At 35.4% G+C, this 23,656-nt stretch overlaps 1 protein-coding gene and 1 long non-coding RNA gene across 9 annotated transcripts in view; one reads left to right on the plus strand and one right to left on the minus strand.

The window, feature by feature from the left end:
• Positions 1 to 23,656, minus strand: part of LOC140329296 (uncharacterized) — a 163,530-nt gene that overhangs the window by 63,277 nt on the left and 76,597 nt on the right. The window lies entirely within an intron of this gene.
• Positions 4,574 to 23,656, plus strand: part of LOC140329295 (sodium/calcium exchanger 1) — a 254,077-nt gene continuing 234,994 nt past the window's right edge. For all 6 annotated transcript variants that reach the window (XM_072409477.1, XM_072409480.1, XM_072409484.1 and 3 more), the window contains exon 1: positions 4,574 to 4,701. The gene's annotated coding sequence lies outside the window, so the exon portion shown is untranslated. The remainder of the gene's footprint in view (positions 4,702 to 23,656) is intronic.

The following is a 23,656-nucleotide window of genomic DNA, read 5'->3' on the forward strand; positions in this document are numbered from 1 at the left end:
GAAAATACTGAAAGACACAGGTCTTTGTTCAATTTGTGTGTATCCTATAAAATAGGTTTTATCACTCCAAAAGGAACATTTAAAGGTCTCCATGTTTTCCACGAGGACCCAATATTTTATCTGGCTGTTACGAAGCAATCAAACTATTTTGCTTCCATACAATCAATCTATTTCAAATATATCTTTGTCACAATTTCTGAAAAATTGCAACATCTAATAAATGCTTCTTCTATTCTGTGTGCCAGATGCATAAAAAGCAATTATTTAAATGTAAGTTTGTATTTATTATCTGACTAATTTAGAAAATAAAAATGTTTTCATAAACTAAATGAAATGCATTTTGGATACATTCATGACATGAACATTTATAAGCAGATTTATTCATGTTTATTTGCTGTCTGACTTCTCTTAGAATAATCTTAGAAATAAATTAGACTTGCCAAGCATTAAAAAAAAGCAAATGTTTCAGTTACTTACCATTCTTTGATTATATCTTATTACTCTAAGAACAGCTTGTCAAATAGAATACAGAAGCCCAATACATATATTTGGTTACTATTAGAGATTCAACCAATAAACCTGACCCTGATTTGGAGAAACTGTTCATCTTTCAGCATCAAGCCAAAGTTTCTATCCTCCTCAGCTGTCCCTCTTTTTGGATGAATATATACATCTCTAACATCTCTATAAGTAATTGGTATTTATCTATTAAAACGTGGTTTTGTACACTCACCTTTTTCACATTTCTTTTTATGTAAAAGGTGCAAAGTCTCTATGCAATTTGTACTCCATACAATTATTTCAGGACTTTACAGACATCAACATTTAACACCCAATATTTATAAAAGCATAATTTATTCCAAATAGATAAAATGTGCATAACATCTCCATTTGTGATATGTATACAATTCCAACTTGTTTGTCATTAATTCTTCCTATTCAAACTTGAAAAAAATCTGTTGGAAATATTCATTGCTTGAATCTTTATTATTTATAGTGATTTATCTTACCTTTTTAAATGAATGCACATTACCAAATTTTCTCTTGACACAAAACAATCCATAGTCATTTAAAAAAATAAATGAAAATGCTGATTGAGACCCCCTCCTGAGAGTTCCATATTTAATGCAATACAAGAACCAGCTAAAAGTTGTAACCTCACAGCTGTCAGTGTGGAATGGATGAGAATCCTGCCAAGACGTAGTACATATCCAGCTGGTACATGGAAGCATTGCCAGCAGTGCACTCTCTAAGCATCAAATTGAGTTTGGTTAAAATACTGGTATTGGCTTCCTTTAGAAGTTTTACAGCACATGGGACCCAGATACAAAATATTTTACATATCCCTAATTTCTTTTTAAGATCCTAATATCTATTTAAGGTCTAATGAAACCATTCAACTACAGTTGAAAAATAAAGTAAAAGTAAAACAAGACATTTTAAAAAGTTAAAAAAAAATTGCAAGCAGGCAAGTGCTTTACTGCAGAAGTTGTAGGCAATGTTTCTTCTGCAATAACCTAAACAAATAAACTCACCTATACTTGAGTTATTGGCACCAGCATCCTCACCTGGTCCACCCTCAGCTATTAACACAAATATACAAAAAATATTTTACCAAAATGTCTTTTGATGTGAGATTCATATTTTAAAGGATTTCCATATTTAGTAAGTAGATTAGAGGATTACCCACTAGTGGTAGATCAGTGTGGAAGTACCAGACAATGTAAATTACATTCTATGACATAAGTAGAAGGTCCACTTTTAATGGAACCTGGAGGCTCCCATTTCTGACCTTCAGTTCTAAACATACTAATTAGCTGTATTTGTATCATATATGCATGAATATGTGTTTGTGATAGACTGCCACTGTAGAGAATTACTACACCTTCATTGTTCACAAGTTTTAGATGGAGATTATATGTGGCTGTTTAAAAACATATTAGACTAACATAATCTGCAATCAGAATACTTTCCCCGACACATGCCTTGCAGCCATAACTGGAATACATTCATGTATGCAGAATGAAACTATAAAGAGGTCTGTGGATAAGAGGTTGCAGATAATCAGCAGCACTGAGATTCAACAGAAAAAAGAATGAAGAGAAAGATCATTATTTTATTTAGTTAGTTTACAAAACATTTATGACAATGGCAACTACATTTGTGGTACACTAGTATTGAAAAGCTTATCACCACTGTCTACCTATACTGAAAGCTGAAATTTAATATGACTTTTATCATTTGCTTTACACACCAAGACCCATCAAGGACAAATTAAACATTTCCCTAATGTTGTTCAAAGTCTAGATGTTCTGATAAACATTTCAGCATCTGGCTTTTGACTTATGTGACATTAAATCGACCTCTGTTTATTCTTCAGAAAGCACATTTCCACAGGTGCACTGGATTGCAACACTCCAGCAGAGACCTACAAAAGTCTGAGCATTTAAATGACCTAGAAAACCTGAAAACAAATCATTAATTGTAAAAATGACCACTGAACCCACCAGATATTCATAGTATTTCTTCAAGAAATTATAAGTATTTTTCTTGCCTTCAATTCAGTAATTATTCAGAACAAATATGTTAAAAAATGTATGTTATCATGTGAGGTATTCTCGAAATAGTACTGGTCTATTGTGCTTGCACTGGGTTGTCCGCTCTTTCTAAATTAGGCTCTTTAACAAGTACCTAGTTGACATCATTGTGCTAAGAAGGCTATACCTACCCTCCGCCAGTATGGAGAATGGAATAAGGCAGCAGGAGCCAGAGAAGAAATATGTGGAGGAGGGTTGGAGTGTAAGACAAGTGACAACTCAGAGCAAGATGAAATGGGCAAGTGGGAAGTTTCATCTCTTCCAAGCCCATAGACTTGTACATGGAGGTGGTAGGACTCGGGGGATTTGGTGTCCCCAGATTGTGGTACAATCTAATATTCTCATATACCTGCCACACTATTAGATCCACAATAAGGGAGGGAACTTAAAATGCAGCACTAAAGGTGCTAGGTAAGAACCTCTTTGTTATACTTCCTGATGCAGCCTGTTATCACGGTAATATATATAGACTGCAATAAGGCTGACTAAGTGTAAAGACCAAGGTATGCTGTGTTTTATGATTGGATATTATGGGCAATGGTTATTTGCAGTTTCTGCAAAACTCAAATGTTAAGTTCCCCCTTGAACCCCATATTCTTCCAAACTACTTAAAACTCATCTCCACTCAGAAGTGTTCCTGCTTTGTAATAGTAAGATGAAACGAAAAAGCACATGCTTGAATTCTAGGCAAAGCCAGGTCTTACACATGCATTTCAGGTTAGGACAGCCTAGATAAAATTATATTTATGTTCCATATTTTATATACTTATCCGAATAAAAAATATGTCCTAAATACAGTAGAACTACAGCTATCCGGCACCCACTGGGAATGGCCGATTCCGGATAAGTGTAGTTTCCAGTTAACTGAGGTTACTCTGAAACTGAGGTTTCTCAGCCATTCAGCACTAGACTTGAATGGGGAGACTTGTCCCTATTCGCCTCTAATGCTGAATAGCTGGGAAAAGGAAAACTCTGATGACACTTGAGCCATCATCAGGGTTTGCCTTTTCCCAGCCAATCACAGAGCGGAGTGATCAGCGGAGCTCTGCCCTGCCCTCCTGACAACTCCGCTTTCTTGATTGCTTCCGCAGCCCTAGCGGACTTTTTGGATGCAGAACACATGCCACAGCTCCGCTAGTGAGCATTATATCATAATACAAATAAACATTGATTATGCGCATTTACTAAATTACAGAGCTGACAACGTTACAAAAGGGAAAAGAGAAAGTGGACCATCTTATTTTTACATACTCTAAAAAGCACATTTACTAAACAGTATATATATATATATATATATATATATATATATATGGTTTCCTTTAACTGACAGACCCATCTAATCATACATCATTTTAAGTGAGATGCAGCCATGTGTATTTTTCAAATCTGCCTATAAAAGGGAGATTACATCACAATTATTCCTTTATGAGAAGCTAAGAATTTACATTTTAATACAGAATTTTCTGACGTGATTTCCATGTAATCTTTATGCGTATGCATATAATCAAAATGATAGTTAAAGTTAATTACAATTGATAATTGATGTATGAACAACTTGCATTTCTATGATGTTACTTCTGTTGCATGTTATAATGTAAATTACATAAAATAAATAAATATTAGATTATTATAAATACATACAAATAGTAAAAAAAACATAAAATACAAGATAGAAACGGTAAAAATGGTGGGGCTAGGGAAAGACTAAAAAAGCTTCAGCTATACAAAATCCAAATAAAAGTCAACATGACTCCTTTGCTCTCTTAGATTAAATTATTTTGATTTCATTTACAGATTTTCAATTAGCATACCCTCTCTGGAGAACAATGACATAGTGTACTTCCTGGGTAACTCACACAGCATTAGCTCTTCTTCGAGCTACAGTACTTATTTGGGCTAAGATGATTCATTCCATGTCAGTCTATGTTCCAGTTCATTTCAATTTGATGAAGACATTAAAGATTTCTACGCTGTGACCTAAAATAGAACAGACCGCTTATTTCATTCTACTAATAATATGATTTGCAATTTTTTTTTCCTGCCAGCTGTTTAAAGGAATTGGATGCAGAACAAGGCAGACTACATCCTTCTGTGAACAACAAGGGTGAGTTGTACCTTCAGCTATACCTCATCTTGCAATGGAGACCCAGAAGTTACACTGAAAGTATTTGTACTCTGCTCCAAACAGAATAACAATGATAAAGAAATAGGAGGAATGTGTCTGTATAAAGAACTCTTAGCATTATGCTGTTTGGCTTAAATTTTTTGTAGATGTTAGAAATACTAATAAATGAACTAACCCATCATGGTTTCTTTAAAAGAGAACATAACCATTAATGTTAACGGAGAGCCGTGCTAATTTGCTAGAATGGATAAAAAGTCAAGTGATGAAACCTTTCCTGGGGAAAATGCTGCTCCAGGCTGTTTTTATTGATAGCCTTATTTTTGGAGGACAAGAATCAACCAATCTAAATTTCTATCCTTCTGTTTAATGGGAAATTCACAGAATGTCCAAGACTTCAGCCATGTACATAGCATTGGAAGGAGTCTTGAACTACATTTTGACCATGATAAGTATTTTATTATTTCTGCTACTCTTTATTTATTCATTGCAGTATACAATTAACCTTAGTACATTTTAACATTTAAGGAAGAACTATGGGCTAACCCCCCAAAAAACATAAAAATGTTACATAGCAAACCCCAGTTATTGTACATTGTACCCTTGAAATCTCCTACTAATCCTACTTTCATACCATGCTGTCCATGGCAACCCTTCTTCATTATTCCCAAATTTAAATGTTGCCACAACCTAATTATATGTAGTAACAAATCCGCGGTATTCTATTTGACCTGTCTGCTTATTTCTATGCAATGAAACAACTGATTAGTGGTTTGGTTATCCAACACTTTGGTTCTCATGTTGCTAATCATGTACTCTCCTTATCTGATGAGAGTCTTTTAATTGGATGGTGGTTTTTGTTAAACTATGTCTCTCAGCTTCCTTGTTACATTAATTATTCGTAAAACAATTATCAGTGAAAAAAGGTTTGATTCTGAAGTGGTGAAAGCTGCTTTCTGTGTCTAAATAAATAAACAGCACACTTGATTGATTTGAATGTAAGGCTGGTAATTTATTTTGATAAATGCCCATTAAGTCTACAAGAGGACCTTTCTGTGCTCCTTGATAAAAACCTAAAAGCTATCTTTGACCTAAATTAATTGTAGACTAATATAGGGATTATGTTTAGTGCCAGATCTGCAATGCCAAGAGGCCAAACAGCACACTAATTAAGAAACATGCAATGGGTAACATCTCCCCCAAAAATCTCCAATACAATAGCAACAAGGGACAATAATAGCAACAATAGCAACCAAATCTGTGGAAATCACAGTAGAGTTTTCTTTGAACCCGGTATCCGCTAAACTGTAAGTGATTTTGTCTTTTGTTTAGGATAGTGGAAAAAGCAAACTATTGTTCCTCTGTACCAACTGTACATCCACAACTGCTGGGTTACAGTTCAAATGAAACCTAATATTCATGCGGCATTTTTCCAAACTGTATATTTTTGGGTATTATCATTGCAGTGTATGGGGACTATGACTGCTATAAAGTATGGCTTTTGAAGGACAGATTGATCATGCAAATAATATTTATATTACCTAAAAGAAACAAAAAATCCACCCTCCAATTACCAGTTCATAACCCAAAGGAGCCTTATAAGCAGGTTATACCTGAATTTCTTGCTGCAATGAAAAAAAAAAAGAATTGATTGCCTAGGGGTAACATTTTCATTTATGTTTTGGATCAATGCCTTTGCAGTGTTACTGATCAGTTTTTTTGTCATTTATTCATATCACGTCACGTCATGTCAAAAATTTACTACAGTTTTAAAAAGCTTACCTAAATTTCAAAATTGCATTATAAAATGAATATTAGCGTTAGTATTAAAATCATTAGAAAACACATTTCAGTGTATTTGAAAAGATACATTTAATATTAAAGGTATTCATTGAAAATAGACCTTTAACGTCTACCCCCTTTCCAACAACTTCATTTTTGTTCATGGATTTTTATTTATGACCTAAAGTAAATGAAATGTCAATCGGAGACATGAATACTACCTAGGGTTATGTTAGCCTAAATTAATTCTCTTTTCTAGTTATTGCTAGTGCCTGTGCATTACATTCTGGCTCTATATTAGATAACATATTTTAAGACTAAACTATACTGTTCACATGTGGAGCTTCCGTCATGTGTTTTCTGAGTGGTAACAAAGTTTCAATGTGTGTCAAAAAAACACAATTACTTTCCAAAGGCTTTCATATTGATGACGACTTTGTGTATCATTCCAAAAGACCTTTCGCGTCTCTGAGAAATCTGGCAACAGTGAGTATCTGCTGTATTTCTTCCTGCCTTATAATAAATGTTTGCCTTTTGCTTAGTGCAAGTTAAAAGCTTGACTGCATTAAACTATAAACAGTTCAAATGTAAAATCGGGGTAATCAAATTGCCAAATGGACAAAAATATTATTTTATCAGTAATTGTAGGCCACAGATGTTGTTGATCCTCTGCAATGCAGTTACTCAGCCAGACATTTGTCTTCCCATAGAGTATATGGATAGTAATAAATGTCTTACAGTAACCCTGGCTTTGGGAGAAAAATGTTTGTTTTGTGCTAGGCAATAAAAAGTGAAACGCTAAATCATACGCTTCTGCAGACATTCTCAATATTTCACGGTAGCCTCAATGGTCAGATATGTTTGATTATATACCATGCTTTCATGTGGCTATTAAACCTATTGGTCATTGAGGTTCATGTCGTACAGCAATCAGAGCACAGACCTGCATTGAAATGTTTGCCATTCACCTGACCCTTTAAAGGACTATTTTTCCGCTATTGTATTATACACAATAGCACACAGTTCTGTCTCTGTAATAATGTAAATAAATAGAAATAACAAAACAAAATCCTGAATTCTATACATTTTTTGTGTTCTTTCAGTGATTTTCAGTGCTCTTCAGTGATTGTTTCATCAGCCAAGATGAAAAAGGCACCTAATATCACCACAAATAATGGAAATTGTCCAAATTTTTAAGATATCTTTATTTCCATTAAAAAAGTAAGCTTTTACATGCATAATAATAGATGTGACAGGTAAATATTAAATATAGTCAGACAGAAAATTGCATGTGTTTGTAATAAGTCAAACAAACATCCATTAGCTGACCCATTAAAAATTTACAGCTCATTATTTTCTAGTTATACTTGTACCTCTGGTGTGCATGTAGATAGATTATACATTTTTGACAATAAGCTTTTTCACATATAGGTCCTTTTTTAATGCATGTAGGTGTTTGGATGGGGCAAAGGGTTATAATGCTTTAGCTTGATCTCATTAATGAAAATAAAGAATCTTACTCCTAATTCGAAAGCACTTAGACATTTAATTCAATTATCAAATCTTAACAAGATCTATAAATAATGATTCCAAGGAAACTAATATTATATACAATATACATATCTATATATAGTACTGATAAAATACCAAACTCAACACACAATTAAAAAGAATAATATTTACATAACTAATATGACATGACAAGACATCTTTCTTGACAGAATGAAATAGTAGGCTACATAGAAAAGCAGTCTTAAGCTGTCACGGTGCCATGGACACTTGGCAGGGATGTGTACGGGGAGTAGAGTCTAAGACACCAGTCTCCATTGTCACCAGTGCACCCCGCAATGGATGATAGACTTTAGGAGGCGATGCCCAGGTTGTGGCCCCCACACACACAGGGGCTGATAACTGCTGGCGAGATAAAACTAAAGCGTAGTACAGGAACGTGAGACAGGAGCGTAGTCAGATGGAGCCAAAGGTCAGGGCAGGCAGCAGTCAGGAGTAGTCAGACAGAGCCGGAGTCAGTCCGTATAAGGATCAGGGAGTGCAGACATGAAACTGAAAGCAGAGACTAGGAGGGCTCCTTGTTCAGGCAACATCCTTTTATACGAGAGGTCATGTGACCAGCAGGTAACAGTACCCACCACCAGAGGAAGAGCTGGAACAGAGGCAGGTCAGGGCGTTACACTTCTGCCAGCAGATGTAAGGCATCTGGGGAATATTGTAATCATCTGTGGTAAGGGGGCAGGTCTCGGGAAGTGACATCAGGATATGACCAGTGGTCAGAGCAGGAAATAAACAATGGATAGGATTTCAGGGCAGTTCTGCTGATGCTGGCTACAGAGGAGTGCAAGGTGGGTGAGACAGGAGAAGGAAAAAAACCCTGGTCATGTGGGGATCTGTGTCATAAGCATTGTACACATGTCAGAATATTCTTGCTCAAGGCCAATGGTCATGCTCTTCTTGATGCATATAGTGGTCCCCAAACATAGTTCATCAATACACTATGGTGGAAAGCTCAGAAAAGATTCTTCCAGCGACAATCATTTAATATCAGACTTACGTCTGTATAGGTCTTAGGTCTCATCTTTCTTTCAGCAGTGACCCTGACTAGCAAACCACACCAGGAGTAACCAGATTTGCACTTATGGAGACATCAGTAGTCTTTTAGACCTTAGATGCCTCCATGCCTACAGCCCATACAGATCAGACACAGCATTTTTTATCTGCTGCTATTACCAGAAATCTAACTGCTCAGAACCCTTGGCCAGGATTCAGCAAGAAAAATAGTAGATTTGGCTGTGGTAAAAAATTTACAGCACAGATTAGCTTCTACTTTCTCTTAAGCTACGTACACACTTCCAATGGTTTTCGCCTGATAATCGGCTCAGGGCCAATATCGGATGAAAATCTGAAGTGTGTTCGAACGACCGTCCTGGCCGATCCACGGACGATGAACGACGAACGATCTTAATGCAAGTAAAGGGGGAGAGCGCGCAACGGGGTCCCTCTCCGTCATTTCCCCCTTCCCTCTCCATAGAAGAGAAGGGTGCTGTATGTACAACACTTGTTCATCCATCGTGCAATATTAGTCATTGGAAAGGATCGTGAAAGATCCTTTCCAGTGACTATAATTGCAAGTGTGTATGCGGCTTTACTTTGTGACGTGCTACCAGGCTTTGTTTTCAATGGATTAATAATGCTTAACTATTAGCTTAATTTAGGACTCTTCTGAGATCACTTACAATTCATTGCAGATGCACTGGATCTACAGTTGATCTACCTTTGATTTGCATTTTTCCATTCAACCGTTTTAAAGTAAGCAAAAGCTAATTGACAACACCCCGAACAAATGTTGATGCCTGAGGCATTTCCAAACTGAGGAAATGCTTCTTCTTTGTCAAAGTTTCCTGCAACTCAAAGAACAGATTTTAAAAAAAGTTTAAGATTCAGCGTTTTTGTAATATTATGGTATTAATGTGTATTGGTACATGTCAGATAGTAATTTATGCAAATATGTACAGTTATTTAACATTGCAGTTGTATATGTCATTAATTGTAGAAATACAAATTAATGAGCTGTACATACATTTTTTCATTTGTAGGCTTTACACGCACAAACACAAGTCCGAGTATAATGTGCATATGTAAGCTCATCAACCACTGCCATAGTCTGATGAGTTCTTTTAAATTACAACATAAATTTAGCTCCTGATAAGCAAAGACTAATACACTGTAATATACTTGTTTAGGGTTATTAACATCCATATGGCTTTTATAAACAGTCAACATTCCTATTTAAAAAGCTTAATACCAATAACTTCTAATCAGAAGTAGGCAGGGGTATTAGACTATACAATGGTGATATTCTATCTTCTCTGATAAAAAAAACGGGTGCTTGATCTAAAAAGTTAATTCAAAGCATCAAGGAAAAGTATTAACAATATTGAAATGAATAATGCAGTGCTGTCTCATAAAGTGTCATGCAATAAAAGAGGATTATGTGACTGATAGAGATAAATATAACTTCCGGATAGATGAATAAAATCTCTGCAATAATGTTGTGATTAACATATTTATCATTGCACCCTTCCTGCACTTAAATACTAAGTATATTCAAGGCAAAGTGATAAAAATTGATATTTGTGGAAGACAGCTGATGGAATCCATCTTGCATGTAACAGGTGAATCCCTGGCCTTTGTTATCTGTTCCTAATGTTGCCATGGGCATATTTTTGGTTATATTTACTTGCTAAAATATTGATATAGAAGTGCATAATCTGAGTTTTTCCTGCTTTTTGGTGGAAAATAATTTGGTGTTATTTTATCGCAGGCAGTGTGTTAGTCGTAGAATAACTCTTGCCTTTTAAGATAAATAAGTGGTTCTGCCTTTACTAATTAACTGATCATTTTTTAAAGATTAGAGGTTAATTTATATTGCAGTGAATCTGACATTCAGCAACATTCTTTGCTGGAGAATCAATCACTGTCATTGAAAAAACGTGGGCCGAGGGGATTCTGCACCAGAGTTGTTGATGATTGCCTAATGCACTGCATTACAAATTGACCCCTAAAGTTATATAAGAGAAAAGTATTTAAATTAGGTTAAAAAATGAGAATCTGAATAAAGTACTGAAAATAGATATTTGGAAAAATCTATTCCTTAAGATGGAACAGATCATTGCTGCACTGACTTTGGAATAATTGTCACTTGTAGTTGCATGTTTTCTATATAGCTTAAAAAACATTTAAAAAAGAAAACCTTGCTTGCAGGATTTTGTTTTTTTTTGGCAACCATTTTTTGTAAACTTGCTGAAACAGAAAAGCTTATACTCAAAGTGTTTGAAGTTTGCATTTTACAGGAAATTAGTTTTTTAGATCTAGTCACATATAAGCACAGGAATTGAAACCATATGTTTCCATAGGACCATTTAAGTAGCGATATTAGGCATGGATTTGCATGGTGTTACAATGGAATTAGCAGATCAAATCACAGTGGTTAGGCCCATCCTGACCTGCTTTCAGTTTGGGCCTTAATATATGGACAGGGATTATATGAAGTACAGAGTGCAGGGAAAGTAGTTTGGAACCTTTTAATATACATTAGAATATGTTACTGTCAGCAAAATGATGTGTATGTGGTTGTGTAAATCCCTTGATAACCTTGCCCCTTAAGGCCACTGCTTATGTTGGCTATCCAATAATTCATCCCTGTTTGTTTCAGGTCACAAGTCATTAGATCAACATGACAGTACAACTACTAGGATTTAAAAAAAACTAGGAAATCAGATGTGACAGCCAACAGATTTTCTTGGTAGATTTCTCCCAAGATTTATCATATATATATATATATATATATATATATATATATTATTTTTTTTAAATGAATGAAATTAAAATAACTTCCCCTGTAGGGTACAGGCTGCAGTATAGTAATTTCATACCTAAAGCTCTCCAGTCTGCAATTTTAGCTACAAAATGGCAACTATCCTATTATTAAACGTATAGTTTCACTCTGAAGGTGCACCCAGTTCCACAGTTTTCCACTCCACCAACTTCTAGCTGTTTTTGTTTGAAAAAGTTTTTTAAGACTCTCCTTTACTAGACCCCTTTGTCAAGCAACCATGTGAAGCACCAGCTTAGTATTGGAGACTGATGATGGCTTGCTGCTCATCATGAAGCTAATCTATTTGGTTCCCACCCTTTACATTGCCATGTCATGTCACAGCTGCTATGTGTAGAAGAATCTTTGACCAGCCTTTTATTCAGCAAGTAAGCACTGTAGGTCCCCAGAAAACAGCCAGAAGAATGAAGGATTAGGATGCGGTCTGACACATGACTGCAGCTTTAGGTAATAGAGTAGGGCTTTTGGGATAAAAAAAATATTGATTTCCTATAGGTGAATCCAGTGGTTTTTTTGTTAAGCTTTGATGTATGCAGCACATTTAGTTCTATGAGTACTTTTGCACTGATTTATTAATGGAAACTGGGGTTGTTTTTTTTTCCAGACTTGCCATTGTTTAGACTTCCTAATACGTTTGTTAAGGGTGTATAATTGAACAACTTTTTTATGAGCTGGTAGTCCACAGGCTGCCCAGCATGAAAAATGCATTACTCTTTTTCTTTTTTAATCATTAGAAGTTTATAATTATTTCATCAATGTAGATATGATATGCAGGATTTATAAGTACTGGGGATTTCTCTGAGGATTGCAAAGCATAACTAAAGCCAAAGCACTCAATGTCACTGCCACAAGGCCCTGGAGCTCCATAAGTCCAGCATTCACTTATAAAATTTATACATATTAACTACCTCTAGACTACAGTATGCAGGTTTCTTATTGTTCTCTGGTATTTCATGATGTATTCTGTTGTTTTAGCTCTGCAAATGTCCAAGTCAGTGTTTCCTAACCAGGGTTCTGTGAAACCTTAGGGTCCCCTCCCAGGGGTTCCTTGACAAGTGAGCAGTTTGTGACTCTCAGGTCAGTTTAGGTGACACCAATATCTTTTTGGCTATCTGTAAGGGTGATATTCTTCCCACTGATTAGCAATGTAAGAGGCAATTTCTACTAGCCACCAATGTACTATGAGCTGTGGTTATAGTAAATATAGAAGAGGTTCCATGAGACCTGAAAGGTATTTCAATGGTTCCCCATAAAAAGGTGGAGAAAGGCTAAGTGGTGAAATAGAAATTCAATCCTTTCTCTCTTGCAATCTGTTTATATATGTTCACAAACATGATGCCCCAGTTAGTGATATGTTTATAAATGCCCACCAGCAACTGACACTTGCTTAAATGATTGTATCATAAATTAGATTGGTTCTGGTTATATGATTGCTTATTTTATCATAGTGATAACCTCCAATTTGAAGGTTTCATTTAAAAGAAAAAGTCTCTAATTTCTTTTGAATTCTCTATAATCTGTTGCTTTCATTCTGCAAGCTTCTCACCATGTCATCCTTGGGAAGAATGCAGAAAATTGGGGACTGAGGAAAGAATATTTTCTCTTTTTTCTATATTATCTTTTTCATATATATACAGTGTATAGTACTCTTTTGGAACAACATGTTATCAACTTTAGAATTTTGAAAATTGTAATTAAATAGCATTTATTTTCAGAAAAAAGATATATATATAATATTATGTAATGATTTCTCAAGAAGGTTGATATTTATTTTATACCTAGATGAGATCCTTAAAGGATTACCTTTTAGGAATTTCTGTGTAAGACAGTATCAGCTGGTGTAATAGGGATATGTAATATAAGGTAAAAGCATTTGAGTTGCAAAATTTGTTTCTACTATACTATTTCTTTGGCATGATACTGCTGTCACCAAACCCTACAATATTTCAGTGTGTAGTTTTTAGAACCCCAGAATCCCATTTTGTCTGCACATGACCTTATTGTAGAATGAGGACAGCTAGAAGCTATTTTTATTGATTTAGAAAGATATACACTTGTGAGAGATGTTCTGTTAGCACAAAAAAAGGTCTTCCTAAAATGGCTTTTATGGAAAAATTACATTCTTCTAATAGAAGAGGCTCAATTCATTTTAAAGCTATTGAACTCACTCCAGAAAAACACTGGAATGTAATAAAAAAAGCAGACATGGCTTACATTTCTTTACTTGCAGTTTAGCTGGACTTCCTGTGGTTTAAAATAAGGAATTTATGTGTTTCTAATATCAGAGCTCCAAGCTTTTTCATGATAATGAAACTGTATACATGTATAGAATATTTTATGTCCCTGTTATGTGCATTGGCAAGCTTCTTGTATACAAAATATTATCTCTGGTGTTTATATTAAAAGTGCAATTTCCTAATCCCAGCACCAATTTGTGTAAGCACCTATATATTAATACACAAAATGTTTTTTAAAAGCTCATCAAGTAGGCCTATAGCTAAAATGTTAAATAAAACTATGTGTGTATTGCTGGGATGGATTGATAACACATAAAACTAAAACTAAAAAAAAAAAAAAAAAAAGTAATTTCTTCTCTAAAAAAATGTTCTGTATATATGCATATCTTTGAGAAAAGCTCCAGATTCTTGCTACACTGATATCCTGTAATTAAGCGACAACAGTTCCCCCTTCACCTTAATTCCTGCTGATTGCATCCTTTGGGTCCTATAATAATACATCCAACAAAACCTCATACTTCATCTGATAAAACCTAATACATTCAACAAAGCTCATCATACGCAAAATCTTATAACAAACAAAGCATCAGCTGCAAAAACATTGCAGCAACGGGTCAAAATATATACAACAAAATCCCATTATATATCCAATGTAAATGTATACACGCAGCTTAGCCTCATCATACCTATAATAAAACCTCATCATATATCCAATAAAACCTCATTAGTCATCCAACAAAATCTCATTGCACATATGTCAAAACCTCATCCAACTGCACACCCAACTAAAGATTAACATACAGTACATTGTACAAAGCCTTATAATATCAATATCAACACATAAAATCAAGCAAAACCTTGTCATACGTTAAAACAGTAATATTCATGACGATGCTTCATGTTGATACCTTCACTTCCTATACAGGTCATGCCTATTAGCAATGACGCACTGCAATGCATTTCATACCAATATGTATCAAGAACACGATTTTTTAAATAACTTACCACTTACAAAGTTTCTTCCAGTGGCAGTTGGAAAGAATAATATTAGCTATAAATTTACATATTGTAAGCACCAGTTGGATTCAGGTCTGAGATGTATGTCCATAAAGCTGTGCAAGTCCTTACTTTTTACTTTTTCTGCTCAGGGTGTCTGACATGCAATGGCCCAGAAGATGATCTCTTACATCAGGGCTCAGCAAACTTTTTGGACTACTAGGCCATTTCAGGAGGTCAAGAAGGCACACTAGGCCAGAAGAAACTAGGCCAGAAGGTGTCCAAGGAAAGATTTTTTCAAACCGTGACTGCAAGCGAGCAGCCTCAGTCTTACGCTCATCCATGGGGTAGTCTTTGTATGTGTGCGTGCTTGGCATTAAAATGCCCCTTGAGATTCGACCGCTTGAAAGTGCCGTTGGTGTCACCAAACACAGGCCTTTGTTGCCACTTTGGATGAAGAATAATTTGTCAGTCCATTTGGGGTTGAAGACACAACTTTCGAGGTCAACCTTCCGGAGACTGGTAGCTGCGCGTTACTTCTGCTCTTTAGGCATAGTAATTGGGGTACTGTGCGGGAATTCCATGATATCACAGGAACTGGCGATAACGGGACAATTCAATTAGGCTGGATCCAACAGTAAATAACTAGGGGGGCATTAGGCCAGACTGGAATACTGGCTAGGACGTATCCGGCCTAAAGGCCAGAGTTTGCCTACCTCTGTCTTACATGAATGACATAAGGTCTGGGTCCTACATTGACAGTCAGAGATGTTCCACTTGCTACAGGCATAAAATGTTACCATACCGCCATGTATTGCTGTGCCATGTGTATACTTCTGTATACTGATTTAGCTGATAAGATTCCTCATTACTAATTTGTTTGCCCTGAAGAGTTGTCTGACCAACTTCCATTTACAGCAATGTTGGTTTTAGCACCTTGGTCACTCACACTCCTTCAGCTTATCTGCTTAAAGCATGGTGCTTGAAATGCAGGGGACATAAATTTAGGCTTTTTATCTTTACGCAATCATTTTGCTTCTGACTACAATAGAGAAAAAATGTTTAGACATTAACCTTTTTCTGCTGACATTTACAGCTTGAAGAAAAGTAATTTGCAAAGAAATTAGGTATTTTAGGGCCTGAACCTACAACCCTTAATGACAAACATAATAATGCAGACAGTTTTCCTTTAAGTATGTAACAGTTGTCCACAGGTAATAGAAGAGGTTGTATCTTCAGTCAGGTGAGCTTCCAATGAACTGAGTACTGCTGGAGCTCTGAAAAAGAGCTGAAGAGAACAAATAGGCTGCTTTTTCATTTACTTTGCCCAGCACAACCTTTTCATTCTACTCTTTCCATCATGTTATTGTACATATTGAGTTTATTTTATAAAGTATAACAATGAATAGTTTTGGCCTAAAATATGCTATAGTGCTAATCTTCAGCTACAGTGGCTGGTTTGGGAGGGAGCCAACAGAAAGGTGCACCTTGATTCCTGCATGAGACTTAAACAATATTATCTTCTTTTATTCGCTATACAGTTTGGCTCGAAATTATGAGAAGGGGGTTGGGAGAACTAGCAATGGAGTTTAATTTGTTAATCAAAGAGTTTAAAGATTATGTGGCAGTTACACGTTTCTTAAATTGTGTTGCACTCCATTTTGTACAGATCTCATTTTATTATCTTCAGGGTGCTAAAAACAAAGTCAGAAAATGTATCCATGATGAATCAATTCAGGGATGATGGATAAAATGAGCTAATATGTTTTAGGGCTTGTAAGCACATCTTATGGTTTAAAACTCAAAGTCAGAACAATCAAATCATAAAATCACAAATGCTGATTCCATAAATTTAATAAAAAATTATTAAAATCCAGAAAATAAGAGCCCTGAAAAGATCCCTGCAACCCCTGAAATGTGTTGGCTTCTTTTAACCTTTGTTGATTCATTTAGAAAATGATCTTTCCGAATTTATTTCTGGCTCCTTTCCGAACACATCAAAATTCTTAGGTTTGATTTGAACATGTGTCAGTTTTGCTGCTGAAATTCAGAGCAGGAGAGCTTCCATAAGCCAGGCCCTGAGTGTTTATTATTTTTATTATTATTAATAATAATAATAAACAGGATTTTTATAGCACCAACATATCATACAGCGCTGTACATTAAATATTGGATCCAAATGACAGACAGATAATGACAGTGACACAAAAAGAGGAGAGGACCCTGCCCAGAAGAGCTTACAATCTAGGAGGTAAGGGTTCACCATATTCCCCTGAATTGACCAAGTTTGAATCCTATTGAAGTCAATAGTGGAAAATTCTGGTTGGCTGTTTTGCATCCAAATAAATAAAAATACATTCTTTGACGGAAAACACAGGTATTTCAATTTTTTTACTAAAGTGTGTATTTTTATGAAAAACATAATAACTGGTAAAAAATTCAAATGCCTAAGTTAAAACAAAAAGCACAAAAAGACATTTGTAAAACACATATCGAGATATACACCTCTCTATCATCTAGCACTCAATCTGCCAATTACGCTGTTTAGCATTCTGTGTTACAATGTACAGTTATTTTATCTGGGACAAAACACCATCTGGGAAGGAATGACATAAATAATCTACTGTCTAAACACCGAGAGCTTGCTCTCTGATGGTGATAGTGTTTTGTAGGAAATGGAGAATATAATTAGAAGTGATTACTTCCATAAGCTCAAAGCTAAACACATGGCGATCTTCGTGTATATTCCTAATAATCAGGTTGTGTCTCGCATACACATCCCACTCTCTAGAATGAGCTAAATGTAAATGAATCACCTGTCCTCTGTTTACCTCTGAACGTCTGTTCCCAATAATTAGCCAGATATTTAGAGTATAAAGGTTTAGCAATTAATACAGTTTAAAATGGACAAAACATGTCCAGCTCATTCTGAATATTGTTTCTGAAATATATATGTGGTGGTGATGCAGGACCTCAGTAGCTCTGCCCAGGCAGCACTAGGAGTACTTCCTATACTGAAGCTACCATTTTTATGGTCCATTTACTGTAGATCTTTACTTTGAGACAATGCAAGAAAAACATGCATTGTTGTGTTACAATGCCATTCAACCCACCTAGATTGTAGCATGCGGCATTTTATAGCAATACATGGTAGTGCTGCCCTCCTCTCTGATTACACCACCTGGTATGCACTTAGCACCACAGCAGCCATGATGAGAGACCACCCTTAAGGCTGGATTTATATTATATCTATTGCATTTAGCTCATGTTCATGAGCCATGTAAATGTTCTTAGGTTAGCATGCACTGACATCTGCTTTTTAATGTATTGCTTTGCCTGTTCCTCTTTTTTATTGTATAAAGAAATTACTGTAAAACCGTAATCATATACAGTTGTATTTCAGATGTGTTTATACTGTCCAGAGATCCACTTTAAAATGACACAAATGTCAATTATAGGTTGGGTCCTCTGTCACCTTTGGCTATGGAAAGCAACACCTTTTATTTTTTAAACCCCCATACTTTAGATTTTTAATTAACTCAAAACCTGAATTCCCCAGACCTAAAACTGTGTTTTGTAACATATGTAAAATGTATATGTTAAAAAATTCCACAGTTTGGCAGGATTTCAGATACTTGAAATTCCTGCATTTTGTCAGTTTTCCATTGCCGTCCTCCACCTTACAGCTTCCCAGCATGTTGTAAGATGTTTTGATATATGTCATCATGGATCATGTCAAAAACTAGATAATGTAAATAGGACCTGAAAAACCTCAAAATCGTATGACTCCAATTATTTTACATTCTGAGATAATTTTCCACATAATTCTTTTCTATGGTAAACTACCTGGTTGTCTCATATTTCCATTAGCCTTAGCTCCTATGCTGATTTACACCACAGGTAGTGTTTTGTGTTCACTGATCACTTTATATTTAGCTCCGTTCACTACTGATAGTGTTGATAAGTCACTATGAGAAGTGCGGTTTTGTTGTGGTTTATATGGATGCAATCCAATATTATTTATGCATCTGTGATTCAAATCGGGTACACATCATTGCAACATTTCATCCACATTTTAAATACTAAATGCTCATTGGTAATTTATTGAAACTATAAAGTCAATCTACTTGGCACATGATGGCCATGGCACCTAACACTACAGAACTGAATGTTCAAACATACCTGGTTTTCCATCATGCCTTGTTGTCAAGGAATAATGTCAAGGCTGGCAAAATCCAAACTGGCTGATCTGCTATCTCAAAAATAATTGAGGAGTACTAATGTCTGATGGATCTTAGCTGGCTGTACTGTGCAATGTTCATGTTATGTCTGTGCTCAATTTAAAACACCCCGCGTTCTCATGCTGGTTGAACATATTTTAAAGCCCAAGTGAACGCTTAGTTTAAATCAGCTAAACTCATTCCAGGTGAAGAAAAACAAAAGTTTTGCAAATTCTTAAAGTATGGATTCATTAGAAAATAGCCACATCTGTTGAAAAGACCGTCCCCTACCAGCATACTATAGGGAAGGATTCTTGCTCTCTGTGTAAAAGCACTGATTTATACTGACAGCATGTCAGTTAGCAGGGTCGTGCATTTTGCTTATTGCAGGACTATATGCAGACCTTAAAAACTTATTAACAACTCTACTATATTGCTAAAATATGCATCATTGTTTCTTTCTTTATTTTTTTCTGCTTTAAAGAAATATGTGACGTGTAATGCTCAACGGGTCTAATTAGCGCTTTTAGCATGCATCATGCAGTGTTATAGGCATTAGTACAGAAGCTGGAAACTCTGCAGTAAGTTGGTCTCAAGCATGCACCAGTGCAAAAGCAACAAGTAGTCTGTGCATCCTGGGTTGACAACACTGCTCTAGCAGAGGCATAGATTTTGTGATCGTTGTCATGTGGGGACATGTACTTTGGCAGAATCAATGGGTAAAAGAAAAAGGGGTGCAAAATGCCTATAAAGGTAAAACAACATCTCCAATAGATTAAATAAAGGGTATCTATCTATATATATATAATTGGTAATCATCTGATTATAAGGAACACCGATTCCTAATGTCCTTAGATAGATAGACCGATAGATAGATAGATAGATAGATAGATAGATAGATAGATAGATAGATAGATAGATAATGTATATATATTCTATTTAAGTATTTTATGATTGATGAATTATGTCTCCTAAATATTACTTTAGGACAAGCTGATAATTGCCGATGCAAGATTAAGGGATGTACTGGGACTGACAAATTCTGAAGCCAATATTATAATACTCATACAATGCTAATTAACTTAAGGTGTACTGTATGCCTCAAGCAATTTTTCCTCTAATTTTAGAATCAAGCATCTGTCTACTCCCACCGCTCACCTGGGTTGCATATAAATCTAAAGCTGTATGAAAAAACTTGCTGTGAGATTAATTCAGTTTCATTGTTCCTCCCACCTTTTAAAATCCCAAAGATTACAAAGGTACCTAGAGTTTTGCAGCAGTAGGTCAGCATGCAGACCAGGAACTGCTAGAAATCACATTAAGGGAAGGTTAAAGCGAGGGAGGGAATATTTCTAAGTGCTTCAAGCTCTGTGGAATCCAAAACTTAAGTTTAGAGTGCCTGCCATTTCAAAGTAAAAAAAAAAATGTGATTGAAATATGAAACTCTAGTAAGAAAACGATTAGCAGACTTGTATGGTTCATAATAGGGATTATTTGTGTTGCCACACATGAGATCACTATCAGGCAGAAAAAAATACAGCAGGAGTGCTAATGTACTATATGGGATCAGTCTATGGTCAGGATTACTCTAAAGATGGCAATGTGACAATGCTCATGGGTCACTCACAGCTAGTGCTAGCCTCCTCTAGACAAACTAATGCATTTTGAAGAAGGGACTGGGCATCTATTCCTTTTTTTTTTTTTTTAATACCCAAATTTGACTTGATTTTTTTAATTCTACCCTGACACCTTGGGGGCAATATGGCTCTTTAGTATTAGCAATCCATGCATCAGTACTGTGGTACTCTCTACAGTAGCTCAGACTTGGAATGGAGCAGGGAGGACTTGAAGACATTAGGTGTGCTGCATGTAAATGTGATGAAAAGAGCATAGTGATAGGTCATAGTCAGAAAAGAGTTGCTCCTGTCTAATCAGTGGGCTGGGAGTGGATAGATGAAAACCGGATAAAAGCTTGACTTTCTTTTTTTTCCAAATTTTTTTCTAAATAAATTTGGCAAATATGTTCATCTTTTGAGAGGACCTTGCTATTTATGGGTCACAATAACCCAATGCTGCATGCATATTCTGCTACAGCATGAAGACAAAGGCAGTAGACAGGTGTAAAAAAACAAATCAGAGGTTATTATAAGGGGGCTGTAGTTGTATAACATACATAAAACATGAAAACAATAACCTCTCTGCAGTTCCTTATGACATTAAATACCCTCTGTACCCGTAATAACCAAAGACAATGTGATCTGATCAGTTTGCAATTTTATTTGGTCCTTGGTTTGCTGTCTAATATTTTTTTATCATCTAAAGAGATCTGATAATATTTGCTCTTTAGCATAATATTCAGTTCAAGCCTTGCTTTATAGGATATAAATAAGATGTTTCATATCCTTGCTAGTGCAAATAAAATAAGACAGTGATCCCTAAATAAAATGAAGGATGGGCAGTTCTGAAAGTAAAAAGAAAAATTGACAGTACTATTAGAAATTTGTTGAAAATGTAGATCCTTCTCCAAATTATAAATTCATTATATTTCAGGACAGCTTGGTCATATCAGCATTTACTACACAGATGCCATCTGCACACCAACATTATCTATGTTATTTTTTCTCTTTTGTGACCCTTTGTTAATCCATTCATAACCATAATATTCAATCATTTTCAAATCTATGGTTTCCTTTTTGCATTATATAAAATTGTCTGGCTGTGATATTTATTACACATCCATTAAACATCATATTAATTATTTAAAATTAAAACTCACTAATTCTTTTCATGGCTGATCTGTGTCTCAATCTTTAACTTACTGTACCTATTAACTCCTCCTTTGGAGTATTTTATAAAGACATAAAGATCAGATGGAATTGTTTTTTAATTCTTTCCTGTTTAGCAATGGAAAAATGTTTAGCAATGGAAAAATGAACTAAACCTTGGCCCCATACTCCAAGGTAACAATTATTTGTAGGTGTGTATATCAAGGTGTTTTCATTGTTTACAACCCTTGGAACATGTATTTATGAAGAAAACCAGCTTACTCCCAAAGGTTACAGAGGTTGTTCATATCACGTAGACCAAATAACCTTTGTAATTCATAGACCAGGCACAAACTTCATACAATGTACATTAGTATAGGATTTAAGTCTAGCATGCAGTTTCCACATGTAGACCATGTATGTTTGCTTATCTGTGCAAGGGAGTGTGTGTGCATTTATGAGTATTACCGTATTTACTGCCTGGCTGGAGGCTTCTGCAAATTGTAAATCCCAAGACAAATGACAACAGACATAGTGAGGCAGTAGGATCAGATTCATATTTGTTGTTTTTGACATTATCTTGTTTATAAACTAGTTTATACCTATTTCCTATATTCCTAAAGAAATTCTTCATTTTAAAAACATTTACAACGAGACAAAGGATTCTCAAAGCACTATTGGTATGTTAAAATGGGGAAAAAGAGAGTAATGGTGAGGGTAAAATAGATCATTAAAGTTTGTAGAGATGCTCCTTTATGAAGTCATTTCACCTACAGAAACTAAGATTAGTCAGTCTGTACCTGATTTTATGGTTCCTGATCCTATGTAGTGTGTGTATGATTAGAATGGTCTGGCTTTCAAAGATTATTTTAGGAAACATTTAATATACTCTGAAGCAAAAATAGTGTGGCACTATTTCACTACTGTGAAAGAAAAAAAGTTCAGACGCCATAGTCTGCAGAAATGCACAGAATATTGTGCATTATGACAGACGTACCTACCAAAAGAAAGCCCTCCAGCAATGTGCTATCAACTTTTCTCCTCTGTTACCAGCACTTTAACCTTTCGTTTGGTTTTCTACTGTGTTTGGGGTCTTCATCCGTAATCCATAGTTTTCATAGAGAAGTAATGTATATATTTAATCGATTAATTCAAATTAATTCCAGCGAAGAATACAAATATATAACATCATCATCATTTTATTGACAGTAAACTAAAAAAAGAACAGACATAAACATGGATTTCAAGGAAATGATCAACTAAGCAAATTCCATGTTAATCCTATTTACAGAATCACAATTATCCTGATTAGCTTTTTTCACTGTGATGATTGTGTTAGTTGTAGTGTGCACCTTTGTGACTGATTTTATTGAAAAATTGTCACTCCTTCAGGGGATTGGCTTCCAGGGTTTGTCAATATTTTAGCAGTTTCATGTACAGTGCCTGCATTCAGGTGTTCCAATCACCCAGCATTGATTTAGGTGATGGACCATAGAGGAGAATTTTATCTCTGGGGACATAAATCTCATA

Source organism: Pyxicephalus adspersus, chromosome 4, assembly GCF_032062135.1.
Source record: "Pyxicephalus adspersus chromosome 4, UCB_Pads_2.0, whole genome shotgun sequence".
NCBI lineage: Eukaryota > Metazoa > Chordata > Amphibia > Anura > Pyxicephalidae > Pyxicephalus > Pyxicephalus adspersus.